Here is a 9,901-nt window from a genome sequence, read left to right as displayed (position 1 = left end):
TAAATTCCGATTTCGTGTTCAAATCACGTTCAGGTCATCAATTCTTTCGCGAACAGCCAGGGGACATGCAGCCGAGACAGCGATTGGGCTCGTACTGATTTTATTTAAACCAGGATGTGCGGACGTGGGCTTGCGCAACGCGAAAAGATCCCGTCGTCACTTAGAAAAAACAGCGCCAAAAAACGATACGACAGGGAGTAAAGACAAAAACTGCGCTTAACCGCCAACTGAGGTTTATTTAGAAGAACAAAGAATATATACTAGAATCAAAAAACAAGGAGAAGAGAAGGAAATCCATAACACAAACACAAAAAAGTGGAAGTTGATTGTGGAAATGAAAGCAGCCACGTGTAATGCGTTGACTATGATCCTAGTTATCTTATCTCCCTGTCGTACAACTCGATAGAGGGTGTGCTCACGCACCTATCTCCCAATGTGTGGATGACGAAAGCCTCGTGAATCTCCCTCGTGCGTTGCTCGCGATACAGCTTCAGGATGACGGTGTGGTCAAATGCTGGTGGGGATATGTTGCATTGCTGGCACTTTGCACAGTGCGCAGCTAGATTGCTGCCAGTGCCTCTGTTTCTAGATTGCTGCCAGTGCCTGACACTTTCGTTGCTCTTCTAAATAAACCTCCGTTGGCAGTTCAGCGCAGTGCTTGTCTTTACTCCCTGTAGTATCGTTTTCTGGCGCTGTTTTTTCTAAGTGGTGTCATGCACCAACTAGCCCTTCTCAGTTCACTTGTGCATCACGTCGTCGTCGTCTTCGGCGCAGTGGCCTCTTACAGCGCCGGTCGCCATGTCTTATTTCATGCCTCCACAGAGTTAATTGTCTTCGCCTAGTTTCATCTCCGTGTTTCGGGTTCACTTTGCTGCCCCGCTGTGAGTCTGTTGGCAGATATCTCCTTAATGCCATACCAACATTCCATCAGACCTCACATACCTAGTTTGGTGGTGCCCAGCCTTTTCAAGCCATCGTACCTTTAATTCCCCCAACCACACCCCGATAGACAACAAACTGCTGCACAACTATGATCTCAAATGGCAGTTTATTCACTTAAAAGCGGTCCAGCAGGGGTTGTTATATTGGGTCCTCCCCTAACGGACTGGCAAACCCGCGCGAACTCCTGCCTCCATTGCGATCAACACGAACTGGCCTATTAAGTGCAGATTCCAACAACTGGCCCAGTTATTCACCCTGTACTGAGAACCACCAGCATTTGTAATTTTCTCTTACCCCCGCTCCTTCTTTCTTTTCTTTACACGTCCCGCTAGAGCAGACTGGGTTTTCTAGACTCGAGCTATGATGTCGGCCACCCTGGTTCATTCACTAATCGAGACGCATTCCCGGACGACCTTTGGCCGTCGATCTACCAAAGGAAGTCGCACGCAGTATTCTGACGTCCGCGGCCAACCCTGACATAATAACTGACGCGCTGCAGTGGCTCAGTGGCAAAGGCATCGTGCTGCTGAGCACGAGGACGCGGCTTCGATTCCCGGCCGCTTTTCTGATGGAGGCAAAAAAAACACCCGTGTGTACAAGATATCGGGGCACGTTAAAGATCCCCAGGTTGTCAAAATTAATCCGGAGCCTTCCACTACGGCGCGCCTTATCACCTGCGTTGCGTCGGTGCCTTACACCCTACAATGAAATCAATAATCCCTACAATCAATCAATGACATAACTAACTTCTATCGCCCGTGCCATCCGGTTACAAAAAATGGCAGGTGAAAATATAGGTGAGCGAACTCATTTCTTAGTGCACTGATTAGTAATTATTTCTACTCAAGCTGACTCGTTGGAAGGATGAAAAGTAAACACCCAAACAGAGCTGATAGTGTATCAGGCGTACTTCACTGCAAATGATGTCAAAATAAGATTACTTTTTGCAAACCAAGCCACCTCCTCTCCCCACCACCCACTAGTTAGAACTCCCCTCCCGTCCCGCTTATCCCGAGGTTAACAGCTAATAAGATGTGTTTACGGTAAGATAGTAGTTCTGCATTATCTTGTACTAGCTCCACAGTAACAGCTTGTTTTTCCTAGAGTGCTGAATAGCGCTTTTCGTGTAAACCCCGCATCTTTCTGACAGCGCAGTTTATGCGGTTAGGCAGGCGCGGTTATAAGGGCTGTATTTCCTTTTGCGGGGATTAGTGTGGTTGTAAGTTAGGGTTTTGAGAGAATTTAGACATAGCGTGAAGGTATGTATTCTTGTTGCAAAAGGGACAAATTTAGGCACACAACTGTAAGGTTATCGCTTACCTGTCACTTTCGTAAAATTATGTGTGTTCGAAATTACGTCTCTCTAATGCGCTACTACAGATAAAAAGGGAGAGGGGGTGGTTGGAGGGTAGAGTTATGGTTCTCAGTTTTCACTGTAACGTGTAAACTAAGCGTCCGACCTTAATTAACGTACCGTGCACGTCTTTGCGTAGTTGAAAGGGGAAGTTTGGTGCATATTTTATTAAAATGCAACAGAATAGGGCGGCGTTATGGCTTTAGAACGAATCGACAAAAACATCATGACCTATTACATTCTCAAGCGTGTGGATGATCAGCGAACCTGAGGAAAGCACAACACGAAGCCGTCCTCCCTCGGTATTCAGTTGCTTCCGTAGGGAACCGTCGCACTGTGTGTTCGCGCTGAGTCAATTGTGAGCGAATATCAATCGTACCTGCTAATCAACGCGTTTTTCGTGAAATGGGTTCCCTGTTTTGTGACCCCTAGGGTGTCCGTTTTATTAAAATTCTCGCAACGATACTTTTGCTGAAGTGTGCTCGTCTGTTTTTGTGAGTTTCTCGTGTAGATGGTGTGGCCCAGGTTACGTTAAAACAAGCTGGAAACTACAGGCACATATATCTGGGTTATTACAGATGGACTCCTCTTCTTGCAGCGGATGTCTTTTTTTTCGCTCCGACGATACTGAGCGGTCATTTGCATGGCTTTTTTTTCCTTTTTTTACCTTTACAGGAAGTTCATAAGACTTTAGGAGAACGAAATTATCCCTGATTACACCGCAACTGAATTGTCTGGGCCGACGCGCTTCATATTTTATATCTTCAAATTCCTTTCACCTAACCTACTGTCAGGTGCACTCTAAACCTAATTTTCGATTCCACAGTTCAAAAACAGCATATAAGAAATTCAGACACAGCAGGATACACCAGAAACGATGCGCAATAAGTCGGGCAGCCTTACGTTCCGAATGCCCATTTTACAATTTCTTGTTTTTATGTTTTTATGTTTTTATGTTTTTATGTTTTTATGTTATTTCTTGTTTTTAGTGGAGCTGCGCACAATCTACCGTTTTCTTTCGCCTAAAATTAAGTGTTCGTTGCTAGCTCGCAGAAATAAAAGAAGATACAGCGATTGCACAAGTCACGTATCTCGCTAGGTGATTGATGGCTACCGATTGTGCATACCTACAACGTTGCAGCAGCCGTACTTTCCCGTCTTGCATAACGTATAATTGCGGGAACTTTCACTGACGCTGTTTGATATGGCCGTTTTACATGCCGCTTGCCAGAAAAACACGTCCTACACAATTTCTTACCTGCAGAGTGCCTCCACGTGGGCTTTGGCGCTTACAAAGGGAAAAAAATCGTGCAGTATTGCTGGAAATTCAGCTTTATTTCGTCATAAGTTATGACCTAATGCAATACAGTACAGGAAAACCAGTGAACGCGCTCAGAAAAAATGAATTACTCCAAAGGCCTACTTACCTATCCGGCGTTGACGAGAGCTTCAGAGTAAATTGTAATGTAGCATTGCGTCATCCATTCTCTTCTATTGCGCCTAATGTAATATAGCGTTAACTTTCACTGACGTGCATGGCCGTGGCTGTTCCACCTACGGCGGTTGCGCTGCTGAGCACGAGGTCGCGGGTTCAATTCCCGGAGGCGAAAAGCAAAAATGCCCATGTGTACAAGATTTCGGCGCACGATAAAGATCCGCAGGTGGTCAAAATTATTCCGGAGCCCTCCACTACGGCGCGCCTCATCGCCTGCGTTGCGTCAGCGCGTTAAGCCCCTCAATCAATCAATCAATAACCTACGGCGGGCTGAAAAACGTGTGGTACATCATTTCTTTCCTACAACGTTCTTTCACACTTGATGTGAGATTTGAAAAACATACCAAACACAATAAGCGGTATTACATCAATTATAGCATTAGCGCGCCAGTTTATAACCTGCTTCAAAATGCGAAATAACTGCAAACCAAGACGATCGCTGAAAAAGACAGTCGTAGAAGAATGGTAACGATTCACACGCCTAGTTTGCACAAAAATATTGATAATGTGCTCCCCTGTTGAAGAGACACTTCCGCACGGTAAAGCTCACTGAGGTCTATTTCCTGCTAAATTACTGTCGATATGTTGTAATTATGTAATTACAACTTACAATTACTGAAGTTACAACTACTAATAGTCCGTACGTATACTTACTTCTCTTAGTACTTCTGATAACTTGTTTTAAACCTGCCATCCTATTATTCAGTCTCGTCTTGTATTAACCTACTGCTCTCTCGGAATCATTCCCCTAACCCTAACCTTTAAATTATTTAAACGCGCGCGGCATTATAAATAGCATCGAGGAAATTGAGGCTGACTTATAGCAACTCAAGCATAAATTCGATATTCTAGGATTTACCAAAACTTGGTATAGCTCCACTTTGACATTTCCTAAATCACGGGATGCGAGGACATATCCTTATTTTGAGAAAATAAACGTGGTGGGGATGCTTTTTATATCTAAGGAAGGTTGTAAATGTGGCGTTTTCTTCGCCTACAATTTTGTTCATGGTGACATTGAAGCAGTAGGTGTAATACACTTTCGTATAGCCCTACTTTTAGTCCATAGACCAGGTCATAGGACAGCAGGGACGCTTTTTCCGCACATTTTATCGCCGCTTCAGTTCGCAAGTACGAAAAAAGGGCAGGCCATTGTACATTATATTTGGTGATTTCATTGTAGACTTCCAAGTGAATAATTCTGGCCGTATCAGTTACTGGGAAGGAGATTGTCTTATGGTTGTGAACGTTATTGACCTACGTACATATGATATTCGCCGTTCAAATACATTATTAGACTTGTGTTTCCCGAATTTTTGGGACAAACGAAACCGTGACGGGCGTTTTTTAACCGAGTATAGGTGATACCTTGCCGTTTTATTGCTGTGTTTTTACTGTACGAGGAATTTTACAGAACGGACTACTCACGAATTGTAAAAGTGCTAGCAATGTGGCTCATTTTTGCTCGTTATGGCTGATAACAGTTAGAGTGACTTATACTACGAAGCTGGCCCGTCGAAGGCGTATGGGAATGTTTTTGGAAAAGAAAATTCATAAATTCAACATTGCGTATCATGATTTTTCTTTTAAAAAAACAGGAGAGCCAAAAATGCTGGTTACCAAGTTTTCCGACATGACCGAGATCGCCTGCGCTGTAACAAACGGGGCGGTGGTGTGATTGTTGCCCTACGTGACTTCATAAAGCCTAACGCCGCCTAGATCTTGAATTAGAGAGTCAGTTTAATTGGTTAGAGGTGCTTTTTGCTCGGGGCGAACGTCTCTTAGTGTGGACTTTCTACATTTCACTCGAGACACATGCACCTGAGTTTCAAAATATCCTACACACAATCCAAACTACTGTAATATCACAAAGTGATCACAATTTACTGGTCACTGGCGACTTTAACGCACCGGGAATTTCCTGGGAGACTCAGCTAGCTGGTCAGTCAGACGTCTCATCCAAAAGCTCAGAAGTGTGACTTTCTACTAGATTTCATTTCTTTTACTTCTTTGCAGCAGTGTAACTTCATTTGGAATTCATGTCGGAACGTCTAAAACTTGTGTCTGACTAGCTTGGAAGCAGTCCAAGTCTCGCGCATTATTAATAACATTGTAAAACGTGAGAAGTTTCTTCCTCCATTACATATTTCATTGCATAACGTACCTATCCTTATTAACAGTCCCCCTGCTTGCACACCAGGAATCATATTTGCTCGTAAGGACGACATAGTATTTTTTTTTTCAGTTTCTTAATAACAATGGCTGGTCGCGAATAGCTAACCTCAATGATGTTGCCGCATACACCTATTTTTTTACTGAAGTTCTTCACGATCGCTTGAGTAGCTTTCTTCTGAAAAAAATCGAAATGATAGGCAATTTTACGTGTTCGTTTTCTGCTGAACTAAAACGACCTTTTGGGGGCGGGGGGGAATCGAGTGCACAAGCAAGTTTAAAAACGAAGTAATAAAGGTGGCAGAATGCGTTTCGTCAACGCAGATCTTGTTATACATGCCTGGTTAGGCACCACAGGTCGAGAGACATTGCCGTGGTTGAGGCCGATGCAACACGTAATGCCAAAGCTTGGAGCGTCCACGTCTGTTGCCAAACCTCTAAAAATTCACCTGCGAATGTTAACCTCCTCGATAAATCAGCAGAGAGCACATCCGACGTTTCCAATGCCTTTGCGCAACAATTCCGTTCCGTACACTCCAAAAAAGTGCAGCTTCACCCCTCAACTGTCTCTAGGTTACTATAAATGCTCAGAAGTGTTGGTTTTCGAAGGTCTCGCTTCGAAAGCTCTAGAACAATTGCAGTCGCCATTTTCGTGCGGCCCTGATTGCGTTCGTACTGCAGTACTTAAAGCGTTTGATGATATACTTGTTCCAGTCTTGACGTATATATTTCAAACTTCTCCCAGGACTGGGAAGTTCCCCACTTGTTGGAAGAATAAAAGGGACGTTCCTGTGTTTAAGTCAGGTTTAAAATTTAACCCCACGGACTACTGACCGATATCTAGTCTATGTGCTGCTTCTATACTGTTGTAGTCCATACTACATAAACTACTCACGTTCAGTATAAAAACCATAATACCTGACCAGGGTGGTTTCTTTGAAGCCGAGTGACCACAATCAATCTCGTCAACGTTATTCTGCTTGATTCGGAAGCTGTGCATGTGAGAGGCAAACTTGATGTCGCCTACTTCGATTTAAGCAAGGCTTTTAAATTCGTCTGCCACGAGCGCTTGTTCAAAAAACTGTCTCAGCTTTATATACAGCCATCCCTCATATCCCTTGTATGTAGTTATTTATGTTACAGGTCTTATTTCGTTCGTGTAAATGGGCAGTCTTCCCTTCCTTATGAGGTCACCCGTGGTGTCCTTCAAGGCTCAGTTCTCGGGCCACTTCTCTTCTCAGTCTTTATAACGGATGTCCAACCAACATTTAATGATTTTAATTTTCTTTTACATGCCAATGATGCGAAAAATATTTAAACTTGTTTTGAACATTGCCCGTTCTTCAACTCTCCAGAGAACAATCTCGTCCTTTTGGCATTGGTATTCATGCAAAAAACTCCCCACGAACACATCTAAACCTGATGCAATGACATACACAAGAAATAATTACAACATCATGTTCTCCTATAACGCCAATAATGAATTACTACAACGTGTGGTGCAGGTTAATAACCTAGGTGTCAAGTTCGACAGCAAACTGAGCTTCGGTCGACATATTCTTATAATTACGAGTGGAGCTCTTCTATCGCTTGGCATTGTGTGTCTCGTGTCGAAGGAGTTCAAGCAACCGAATTCTCTTTTCAAGCTCTACACAACTATATATCGTCTTTAGCTTCAGTATGCATCTGTAGTGTGGAACAGCACGTGCAAAAGAAACCGTATGTTTATCGAAGGGGTCCAAAATAAATTTATATCTTTTTTCAAACATCCCTTCGGCGACAGTAGTAATTACAACTCTGGTTTACCCTCTTCGTTGACGCAATGACGCGTAACCTCCACGTGGAATAAGGCTAATATTCTCTTCCCCTTTAAAATTATTCATGGCTCAGTGCCTTGTGGTGAGCTGACACAATATGTTCCTCTGTACGTTCCGCAAAAGTTGACCAGGAAATATGATACCGTTTACAATCCCAAATGTCTGCGTGTCTTGTGCCCTATGTTGCGGCTTGTAATGCCCGTACAATCGGCACTCGGATTCCCTGGTTATACTTAATGGTTGCCCTATTCTGTTTCACAAACATGTTTGTGAGTTTGTGTTGGCGTAATTGACAACTTTACTTATTCTGTGTCTTTTACTCCTGTGTTCATGAACTTGACTTTCATTCTGTGACCTCATGATGAGGTAGCTTTTCATACCTTTTCTTTTTATTCACTTTTGAATTTTCTATTTTACTGCACTTCGGTATGCCTCACTGTTAGGCATTACTTGTGTGTATGAATGTGTGGTTGTAAGTGTGCGTTTGTGTGTGTTGATGTAAAAATGTGTAATTTTCGTCGTGGGTAACCACTATTATTACCCTCATATTTTTTATTTGCGAGATATGTACATCATGCTTCGTGTGTTTTTGTTTCAGTGGGAACGCCAATGATTGATTGATTGATGTATTGATTGATCCATTGATCGGTTGATTGAATGATTGATTGATATTATTGAAAAGTTGCAAACATCCCTCAAAAACGAAAATGGTTTGTACCTTTCATAGCAAACTATTTACCTTGAGAATTTTCTGTGGCTTTCGTAAAACATTTGGTTGCATTAGCCATCACATCCTTATTGAAAAATTAGAAATTTACAGTATTCGTGGCATGACTAGTCGCCATAGTATAAATTACTTGTTAACAACAACACAGTGCCCACGGTTGCATAAAATTCCCTCGGAGTTTGCTGAAATAAATATGGTGTAACCACACTCGTCTTTAGGTTCATTGCTCTTTTTTGTTTTTATATAATTGATATAGCAAACACTCTTTTAACCCCCCATATTGTCCTGCACGCAGATGACACAATGTTTTCAGATTCTGATCGAATCTACTTGAATGTGGAGCTGTCTGGCTGTCTCAACTGCAAAATTCACTTGATGCCACCGAAATCACCCTAAAAGTAACAAGAATAAGCCTATTCTCTCCCATCCAAAAAAACAAACCTATCAATCATGACGTCAAGGTGAAAACACACAATTTCGAATTGACGGTCATAAACTTGTGCCGATTTTTAGGAGTCACCCTTCGATATGACCTAAGCTGGTGGGACCTTGTTACTACCTGCGTACTGAGATATGCAAGCACCTTGGACCGAACCACGATTTCAGTATCTCTTACCCCAGCAGGTTAAAACCAGCTTTACTTTCTTTAAATTTACTCCCATCTGGTGTTATGTGATCTGATATGGGGAGCTTCTAATAAAAAGAATTCAAATCACCTCGGTTCAGTCATAAAAAAAAGCCCTAAAAATGTTAGTTTTGCCCACATCTGCCTCGGTCAACGGCTTGTTTCGATCAATGAATGTGGTACCAATTTTTTACCGGTATCGACTCTGCGTGTCAACTCTAATTTTTCATCAAATCAAGTGGGACCTTGCCTTATTTTTCAAACATATAAAAAGAGGCATATGACATACAACCTGTGTACCAAGACATTAGTTCGGTTCAGGTCCAAAACAAATTTCACCGATCAAATAATTGACAACAAGGTAGGGGTTTGTGAAACACTTATTCTTGGCTAAACGAATCAGCTTAAAAACTTTTCCAATAAATATGCCCAAAACAATTATAAAACTATAGCTGTCGTCGAATGCACAATCTACGTAACTCTCCGCCTTCTTTTTAAAGCCCTGACATTCCTATTGTTTGGCTTGTTTGTTTTTTTGTCTGATTTATCTGTATAATTATTGTTCCAGTCATAACTGCTCGAAGTTTGTCATAATAATGGTCTCCGTAGCATCTGTATAACGCGTATCTCTCCTTTTCCGCTTTCAATATTGTTGCCGTATGCGTGGTCTTCTTCTTTGCGCATTGTATTTCTTATGAGTTTTGTTTCTCTTTAAAGCTTGCACATATGGCTAAATTCTGTTATTGGCAAGTACGGTAACTGTTTCACA

Source organism: Haemaphysalis longicornis, unplaced genomic scaffold (assembly GCF_048455015.1).
Source record: "Haemaphysalis longicornis isolate Haplotype H1 unplaced genomic scaffold, Haemaphysalis longicornis Haplotype H1 scaffold_7, whole genome shotgun sequence".
In the NCBI taxonomy this organism is placed as follows: Eukaryota; Metazoa; Arthropoda; class Arachnida; order Ixodida; family Ixodidae; genus Haemaphysalis; species Haemaphysalis longicornis.
Note: the sequence above shows the minus strand (reverse complement) of the source record.